At 36.6% G+C, this 8,750-nt stretch overlaps 1 long non-coding RNA gene across 1 annotated transcript in view; it reads left to right on the forward strand.

Moving 5' to 3' along the window:
• LOC121105357 overlaps nucleotides 1-3,896 on the forward strand; it is a 43,051-nt gene extending 39,155 nt beyond the window's left edge. The window contains exon 3 of the long non-coding RNA XR_005837801.1: nucleotides 3,597-3,896. This is a non-coding gene — a long non-coding RNA (uncharacterized LOC121105357). The remainder of the gene's footprint in view (nucleotides 1-3,596) is intronic.
• Nucleotides 3,897-8,750: the final 4,854 nt, after the last annotated feature.

Below are 8,750 nucleotides of genomic sequence, written 5' to 3' on the forward strand. Positions count from 1 at the left end.
AGATGGGGGAGATGAATTTGATTTTAACACCTTCATAAACTTTCATTAATAATCCTAGCATGATTATTTTTTCTAAACCTTTTGTTCATTCATTCATTCATTCATTCATTTAAAAAGATTTATTTATTTATTTGAGAGAGCAGGAGAGTGTGCATGAGTGGGGGAGGGGTGGAGGGAGAGAAGCTTCAAGCTGACTCCCTGCTAAGCTCAGAGCCAAACAAATGGAACAGGATGCCTGGATGGATCTCATGATCTCTCAAGACCCATGAGATCATGACCTGAGCCGAAATCAAGAGTCAGATGCTCAACTGACTGAGCCCTCCAGGTGGCCCCCCAAGGCTTTAAACGAGGAAAAGTATGATTACATTGGAATAATTATGTAAGAAAGATAATACTTTACTGTCATTCCCTGCTATGCCACCTTTTTCTCTCAATGTAGTATAACGCAATACAGTCTAAATGACTACCATTCCCCACAGAGTTCTGTTTATGAAGTGCTACCTGATAAAATATGTCTTGTTTGCTTTAATGGTTCTCATTAAATTTAGTTCATCATTCAAAACTTAAAGCTCACTACCTTGGGGTACCTAGATGCGTCAGTGGGTTAAGCATCTGACTCTTGATTTTGGCTCAGGTCACAGTCTCAGGGTCATGAGATTGAGCCCGTGTTGGGCTCCATGCTCAGCATAGAGTTGGCTTGGGGCTCTCTCCCTCTGCACCTCCCCCCTTAAAAAAAGAAGTTCACTACTTCTATGAAGTCTTCATGAACACCATTAGTTAGAATTCTTACAGAATTCACCAACATTCTCATACCATTGGTTTGTTTTTACAAGACCAAAAATGTAGTCATTTGTAAGCATTGTTTTTAATAGGCTTTATTTTTTAGAGCATTTTTGGGTTTATAGAAAAGTTGAAGAGAAAGTACAGAGGCTTCCAAATACTTTACCTCTGCTACCTTCAGGAGGAAAGTATTCCCCTTATTGTTAACTTTTTGTACTGGTGTGATACATTTATTACAACCGATGAACTAATGTCGATACATTATTATTAACTAATGTCCACAGTTTACATTAGGGTTCACTTTTTCTGTTGGACAGTTCTATGGGTGTTGCCAAATGCATTATATTCACTCTTCACTACTATATGTATTCACATATAGTATGCAGAACGTTTCACTTCCCTAAAGACTCTCAGTACTCCACCTATTTATCCCTTCCTCTCCCCTTCCCCCCGGCAACCTTCCTTCCTGCTCCCTCTTGCTTTATACAGAATGTCATATAGTTGGAATTATATAGTATATAGCCTTTTGAGATTGGCTTCCTTCACCTAGCAATATGCATTTAAGATTCCTTTTTGTTCCTTAGTAGCTCATTTCTTTTCATCACTAAATAATAATCTGTTGTATGGCCATACCATTTGTTTATCCATTCAGCTTATTTATCATTCAGTGTTTATCCATTGAAAGATATCTTGACTGATTCCAAGTTTGGGCAATTATGAATAAAGTTACTATAAACACTATGTGCAGGTTGTTATATAGATAAAGGCTTTCGACTCACTTGGGTGATTACCTAGGAGTGTGATTCCTGGATTATGGGGTGAGAGTATGTTTAGTTTTGTAAGAAACAGCCAAGATGTTTTCCAAAATGGCTCTACCGTTTTGCATTCCCACCAGCAATGAGTAAGAGTTCCTGTTACTCCATATCCTTGCCAGCATTTGGTGTTGGTGTTTGGATTTTAGCCATTGTAACAGGTGTGCAGTTTTAATTTGCAATTGTTTTAATTTGCAGTTCCCTCGCGACATAATATTGAGCATCTTTTCATATGTTTATTGTCATCTGTATATCTTCCTTGGTGAAATGTCTGTTTGGATCTTTTGCCCAATTTTTAATTGGGCTGTTATTTTATTGTTGTATATGTCCATAGAGGTCTTTATCAAATATGTATTTTACAGATATCTTCTCCCAGTTTGTGGCTTGTTTTCTCATATTCTTAAACTTACATCATATTTAATTAAATATTAAAAGTGAGTATAATGTCCTGTAGGGTGGGATTCTATCTCAGGAATTTTTTTTTGTTTAAATTTAATTAGCTGGCAAACCCAATAATATCCATATTAGACTTCAGCTCTGGCTGCCATCACAATGTCCTCAGCAAAGCCTAGAACAGTTGCGAGCCCAGTTGTCAATGTTTGCCAATGGCTCAAGTATTCAAGAGTGAATTGTAACATGTAAGAAAATTATTTTCCCAAGTGTGTGTAAGTATTCAAATGAGAGCTTCTATTTCTGACTTTAACGGTGACTGATATATAACCTGCATATAAAATCTTCTTACCGTATTGTTTGAGATTAATATAACTTTTCAGAGAAACCCAAAGAAATCTTTGAGCTTATCTTTTCTTGTGGTTTCAATGGTTTCTGGCAAAATAACTGAAAATATCTTAGCACTAAGGTAACTCTTTTAAATAACCAAAATACTGAGTAGATTTTTGTGGTGCACAGAAAGTGACAGTAGTTGGGATAAAATTCCAGAAAGTAAAGGCAGAGAAAAACACAATAAAGTCTCAACAGAAAGGACAGGAAAACGTTTTGTGAAGTATCAGCCCCTCTGAACTTCACTAACTGGGTGGCAGTCCGGTCCAGGAACTTGAATTCACCATCCTTAACAACTTAGATCAAACTTAACACAAAGTTACACATTCAGTCATTGGATCCAATTTACATGACACATTACTCACTTAGTCATCAGTTTATTAATCTCCCTCCCCATTCGTAAAATGTAAACCAAATAAGCCAAATGGCAAATTATATGTTTATCTACCTTGACCGTGTACAATAATAATCTGCATTGTGCAATTTTTTTTACTGTGTATAATACTGTATACTTTTATGTTTACCCCTAAAACATTTTGATTTTTATTAATCCCATAACCAGTGATGAAATAGGTAAAGTAGTAATGATTTCTAGTTGTGGATTTCTTCTGTTAGATGCCTCCACCTAAAGGTTCCATGAATCTCAAATTCAACATGATCATTTTTTTTTCCTCTCTGCCCAATCTGTTATTTTTAATATTCCCTGCCTCGATGAATGACTGTGACATTAAAATGTATCCTGTTCTCCAGGATAGAATCTTCAAAGTTACACTCACCTTCTAACCATCTTCCAGGGTCTCTTTCCCACCCCTGGTCCATCCTTATACATCACCCTCTAGAGTGTAAATCTGATACCAATCCCCAGCCTCAAATTTTGGCTAATGCTCAGTTTACCTACATGATGAAATGTAAACTCCTTGGAATATAACATACAGCCTCTATTAGCTGGCTTTGATAAATTTTCCCAACCTCATTTTCCTCTACACCCCCAAATTGACTCAATACAGGTGATGTTAAACTGTCACGATTTCTAACCACACCTTGTTTCTTTGGTTTTATTTATGCCTGCCATTCTCCTGCCCCTTTCTTTCCAACTCAAATGTTTTTTTTTTTCTGTGAAGATTTGTAAGAATTTTTGTAACATAATTCATCTTTTACTCCTCTGTGTTCCCACATCATCTTATTCTATTATACTGTAATTACTTGTGTGTCTTTCCATTTAAGCCACGAGTTTCTTGAGGATGAGAACGAAGCCATTTAATATCATGTCTCTATCACCTTGCACCATACCTGGCACAGTTTGCAGTGGTCAAAGGTTGAACAAATGAAAGGCTGAATGAACGAATGAATTATTGATTTGCTAAAACTTTGTTTCCAATGTAAACAAACAAAAACATTCTGCCTAAATAGAGAAGACCTAGGGTGAGTTGCTTTTTTCCTCAATATTCCATGTTTATTTTTTTTTAAAAACATCCGTATTATTGAGTGTAAGGTATTTTGTTGTTTCACAGGTAGCAAAGATGTTTGAAATCTAAACCCCACCTTCGGTAAGGAATAGAGACTCTGGTAGATAGATCCAGAAATGACCGTTACTTGGATAGAATGGGGTAGGTACTGTGTGAGAGGTTTACAGTTTGGGCATTGAAAGGAAGACAGACTTTCAGCTTTATAAAAACACATGGCATTTGCCTCGATTATTCTATCAGTATACTTAAGACAACAGAAATGCAAAGAAAAATTGTATAAAGAAAGCAGAAGAAACAAAGGCCCCAGAGTGGTTCTGTTGGGCTGAAGATAGGAATAGTTAGGTAAATTGTCATGACGAGGTTGGGAAGGACCTAAAACATCAGGCTAAGAAGTATGAAATTTGTTTCATAAATCGCAGGGTGGTTTTTGGAGAAAGGGCAGACTAGCCCTGGAAAGAACACAGTAGCAAGCCGTAAAACCCTCTTCTTTGCAACATTTTCTTCCTTAGCTACAGTAGGTAGGGGTTGCTTTTGCAAGGTAGCCTCCATTCTTAAAACAACAGAATGCTAATTCTATCCTATATCTTCTATTTTAGCTTCAGGGACGGAACATTTGACCTGGGTTTAGCCTAGATAGTTTAGGGCATTTTGGGTCCTTCGCCTGGCTATTGCTATTCGTTCTGAGGGGAACTGTAACCCAATTCAGGGAAACCAGACAATTAAACTCAGTTCTGGACTTAGCTTTAAATGGGGCAGAGAGCAGGAGACATGTTGGTGGAAATCAGTTGGGCTAGGTTTTCCGCAATTGAAAGAACTTTTGCATATCCATTTTTTTCACTGCTCTTCCAGATTATTGCGTGGTATCAGATTTTATGGATGAGGTAGTTCAGAGGTTTCTTTCTGTCCTTCCATCCCAAGAAAGAACTCAAAACAACCACAGTTCAAGGATTAGCCACAGGTGACATTGGAATTAACTTGAGCCTATTTTATGAATAATAATGACTAGGAGATAATTAATGATTGATGAAAGTAGAGTTGTTTTGATTTGAATATCTTAAGGCATGTGAAAAACATTTGTAAACTGTGAAGTACAATATAAAAGTTAACTGTTAATACTCGGTACCATTTTTTATTTTAAGTAGGCTCAATGCCCAACATGGGGCTTGAACTCATGACCCTGAGATTAAGAGTCACGTGTTCTGCCAACTGAGCCAGCCAGGCGCCCCCTACTCAATAGCATTATTATATTGGCCTAATATTTATTGCTTCATTTGTTGCCTCTTGGAATTCAGAAAGTCTTTCTGTACTCTTCTGTGTACATTTAGTTTTTCTCCATGGTCCCTACACTGACTTTCCTTGTTTATCCATCTGTTGCTTAGGGGGGAAAAAAAGAAAAAAAAAAAGGAAGAAAGAAAGAAAGAAGGAAAGGAAGGAAGGATCAGGTAAGTCCCGTTTCTTAAGAGAATCAGAGTGAATTCATCTTTTCTTGGAGCGCTTAAGAAAACATCAGCCTAACAATGGAGGCCTTTATCGCTGGGTGTTTTACTGACGATTTATCCTCTTAGACCTTGGTGTTCTATTCCATTGGCAGCTTAAAACTGCCCCCGTCTCCACCTTTATGCCCTATATTTCAAAGTGATTTCATTAACAAATGAAACAACTTCTAAGCCAACTAAGAAAATTAAATTTGAATTTGAATTTACACGTCACCAAAACACAGTGGCTGAGTGATACCAACAGCGAACGTAGAAGGTACATAACGGAAAGGAAATCGTCTTAGAACAAGGATACTGGCCGTTTATAAAACCTTATATAAATATTCCTTTTGGATTAGCCAAAGCTCAGAGCTTTCATTCTTTGAAATCAGCCAGATTTTTGAAATATATTTTTCAACTTGGGAAATGTTTTTTTATTACACAGTTGAAATAGTTTCTTTAAGCACAACTTGTCACATCTATTATTTAAGCTCTTTAAAATTAGCACTTCCTTTCTCTGATGGAATATTCCATTTCCTCATTTCTTGTCGTTTCATTTATTTAAATAAAAAATTCCTTCCTCTAAGTCCCCTGAAAACTCTTTATAATGCTTTTTTTTAACCACTTGATAGAATCTGCCTTATAATATTTACTTGTGTTCCTGCTGTTTCCCCTCCACTCAATTACTGTTCTTTAAGAGCAACTCCTAGTTTCTCCATTGTCTCCTCCTATCCACTTTCCTCCCTTCACTGTTTACACACTTATTCTCAATGCATGTGGAATCAAAAGGAAGTGGATTGCCAATTTAGTTGATAATGGAATCCTCTAGCAACTATTTATGTATTTGGTTTGTAGGTTATTTTTATTTCCCTCTAATCCCATCAGAACACAAACAAACCCCTTGAGGACAGTGGTCTTTGTTTGATTTACTGATTTATTCTGAGCATCTAGAATGGTTCCTGGAACATAGTTTTTACTCAACGAAGATTTACTGAAGAAATGAATGTAGGACTGAATGAATAAACAATAGTGAATGATAACATTTGGCATTTTCAAAGCGAAAGTTGCTATATTCTTTTCATAAACAAATGTAAGTTTTGCTTCATAGTTTTATAACCACAAAACTACCATTCGGAATGAAAGTTGTCTAGTAAAACATATAAGATGACGTAGCACGTAGCACCTGGGAAAAAAAGCTTTGTTTTTAAGCAGCTTTATGCATTGAACTTGTTCACAGTGTGCCATGTCTGACATTCCCCAGGTGGTATTTCTTGTCCCATTCTTTCTTCTTTATCTTCATGATCACATCTCTCCTCCGTGATTTTTCTTAATGTTTGTCTTAGGTCTTTGAAAGCACAGAGTGCAAATGGACTATCCCCATCTCCCAGACTTTCTACTCTCTGAGGTGTTGCCTGAAGAAGGGGGTGCTCTTGACTGTTACAAGAGAAAGAGGGTAAGGAATAGTAAAAGCGAGTGAACTGTTCTTATTCAAACTTGCCCCCCCCCCAAAAAAAGCACAGTTGGCAGAAAGAAAACCCTCTTTCATTATAACATGCCAGGGCTAGCTCTCAATAATGAGAATGGAACTTTTAATTTATGAGGGTGCCTTTCAAACCATGGTGTTTATTTCTAGAAATCCTTTTCCTCAGATCAGCTGATTGGACTCCTTTTTTTTTTTTTTTTTTTTGGCAAGACAAAATTCATTCCCATAAATAAAGGTATTAATATATTGGAAATTTGAGAAAGAATTAAATATGTACAAAGCAAATTTAGGCTTGTTTTAGCTATCCGCAAGGAAAAAAAGAATATGTCCCTACTTGATAACAGGTTTGGGCTAACTCCGTAAGTCATGTGGTAGAAACCATTCATTAGAATTATCTAAGGTATTCAACAGGCCTTTCTGTAACTTTTCAAAATTCAGGGTACATAAGAATTGTTTAGAGGTCTTGTTAAAATGTAAATTCTAATTCCGCAAGTCTTGGGTGAGGCCTGCGATCCCATAATTGTAATAAACTTCCAGGTGATTCTAATGATGCTGTCGGTCATGCATTCTAAGGCTTTTGGCTTTTTTTTTTTAAACAGTGATTTAATTTGCAGTCCCTAATTGTTTTAATTTTGGTCTTTCTCCTATATTAACCTTATAAAAAGAAATACCTTCATTTCTTCTTATACTTCATAACTAAAACATGTTCCATCTGATTAAATTTTAGATATTTATTCTTTGGGGATTTTTTTTTTTTTTTTTGCCTGCTAAACTGAAAAAAACAAAAACAAATAAATGGCATAATATTCTAGAGCTAGATGAAAAGAAAGACAAGTGCGTCTCACCTTCTGTTACCACAGGAACCCCAGGTAAAGACTGGAGAGTTTAAATGAAACCATCCGTTGCTGGCCCGGGTAGGCTCCCTCTTCCTCTCCCGTGTCCGAACTTAAGGCAGTTTTAATGACACGGGTTACATAGAACACATGTGGTCATGTATTTTCCTAAATGTACTGGGTTAAAAAATATCTCATTTTTCTCAAATTTTCACCAACATATTCTCTTTTCCCTAAAGTAAAAAAAATTGGAGCGAGGTTCAGTTTTTAGCTTCCAGTGACTAGCTAAGGAGGTAAAAATGTCCATGTTCAGCAATGTTGATTAGAAATGTTTTTCTCCTTGGCATTCGGTTTTCAAGAACATTTTTAACTATGACCATACTGTTAATGAATTTTTGGAAGCACCTTTGGGGAATTTGCTCTCTAAAGTACTACATTCTACTAAATATTTTCAGGTCAGTGGTGGGGTAAAAGATGGGATTTAGAGAGATTAACGCAGTTTAGCATTCTAAATTGCCTTAGCATAAAGACTCTAAAAGCATCTTTATGTAGCTTTTAATAGATCTGTACTTAAAGACATAGGAAACTATTTTGTCATTAGGTTTGTGCTGATTGTTGTACATTGAGAAGAAATATTGTAATGTGTTGATATAGTTGCCAAGAGTGACCTAAGCATTCCTTAACGAAAATGGTATTTTACAAACAAACATAGAAAAAAAGATATAAACCATAAAAACAGACTCTTCACTCTAGAGAACAAACTGCTGGTTAGCAGAGGGGAGGTGGGTGAGGGGATGGGGGAAATGGGTGATGGGGATGAAGGAGGGCACTTGCTGTGATGAGCACCCGGTGTCCTAGGGAATCATTGGATCGCTATAGTGTTCACCTGAAACTTATGTATGTTAATTACACTGGATTTTTTAATGGTGTTTTATTTATTGTCATTTCTAAACCTACCTAAACTAGATGAGCCTGGCTTTCCTGCAAAGTGTTTCCTCTCCTGCCAAAGGGTACTTTTTACACTCATTATATGACTTCCCTGATTGGAACCTTTCAGTGGCTCCCCATAGCTTCATTCCAAAGTCCTCTGTAGTTAGCACATTGTAGCCCACGTTGTCCTA

Source organism: Ursus maritimus, unplaced genomic scaffold, assembly GCF_017311325.1.
Source record: "Ursus maritimus isolate PB19 unplaced genomic scaffold, ASM1731132v1 scaffold_26, whole genome shotgun sequence".
NCBI lineage: Eukaryota > Metazoa > Chordata > Mammalia > Carnivora > Ursidae > Ursus > Ursus maritimus.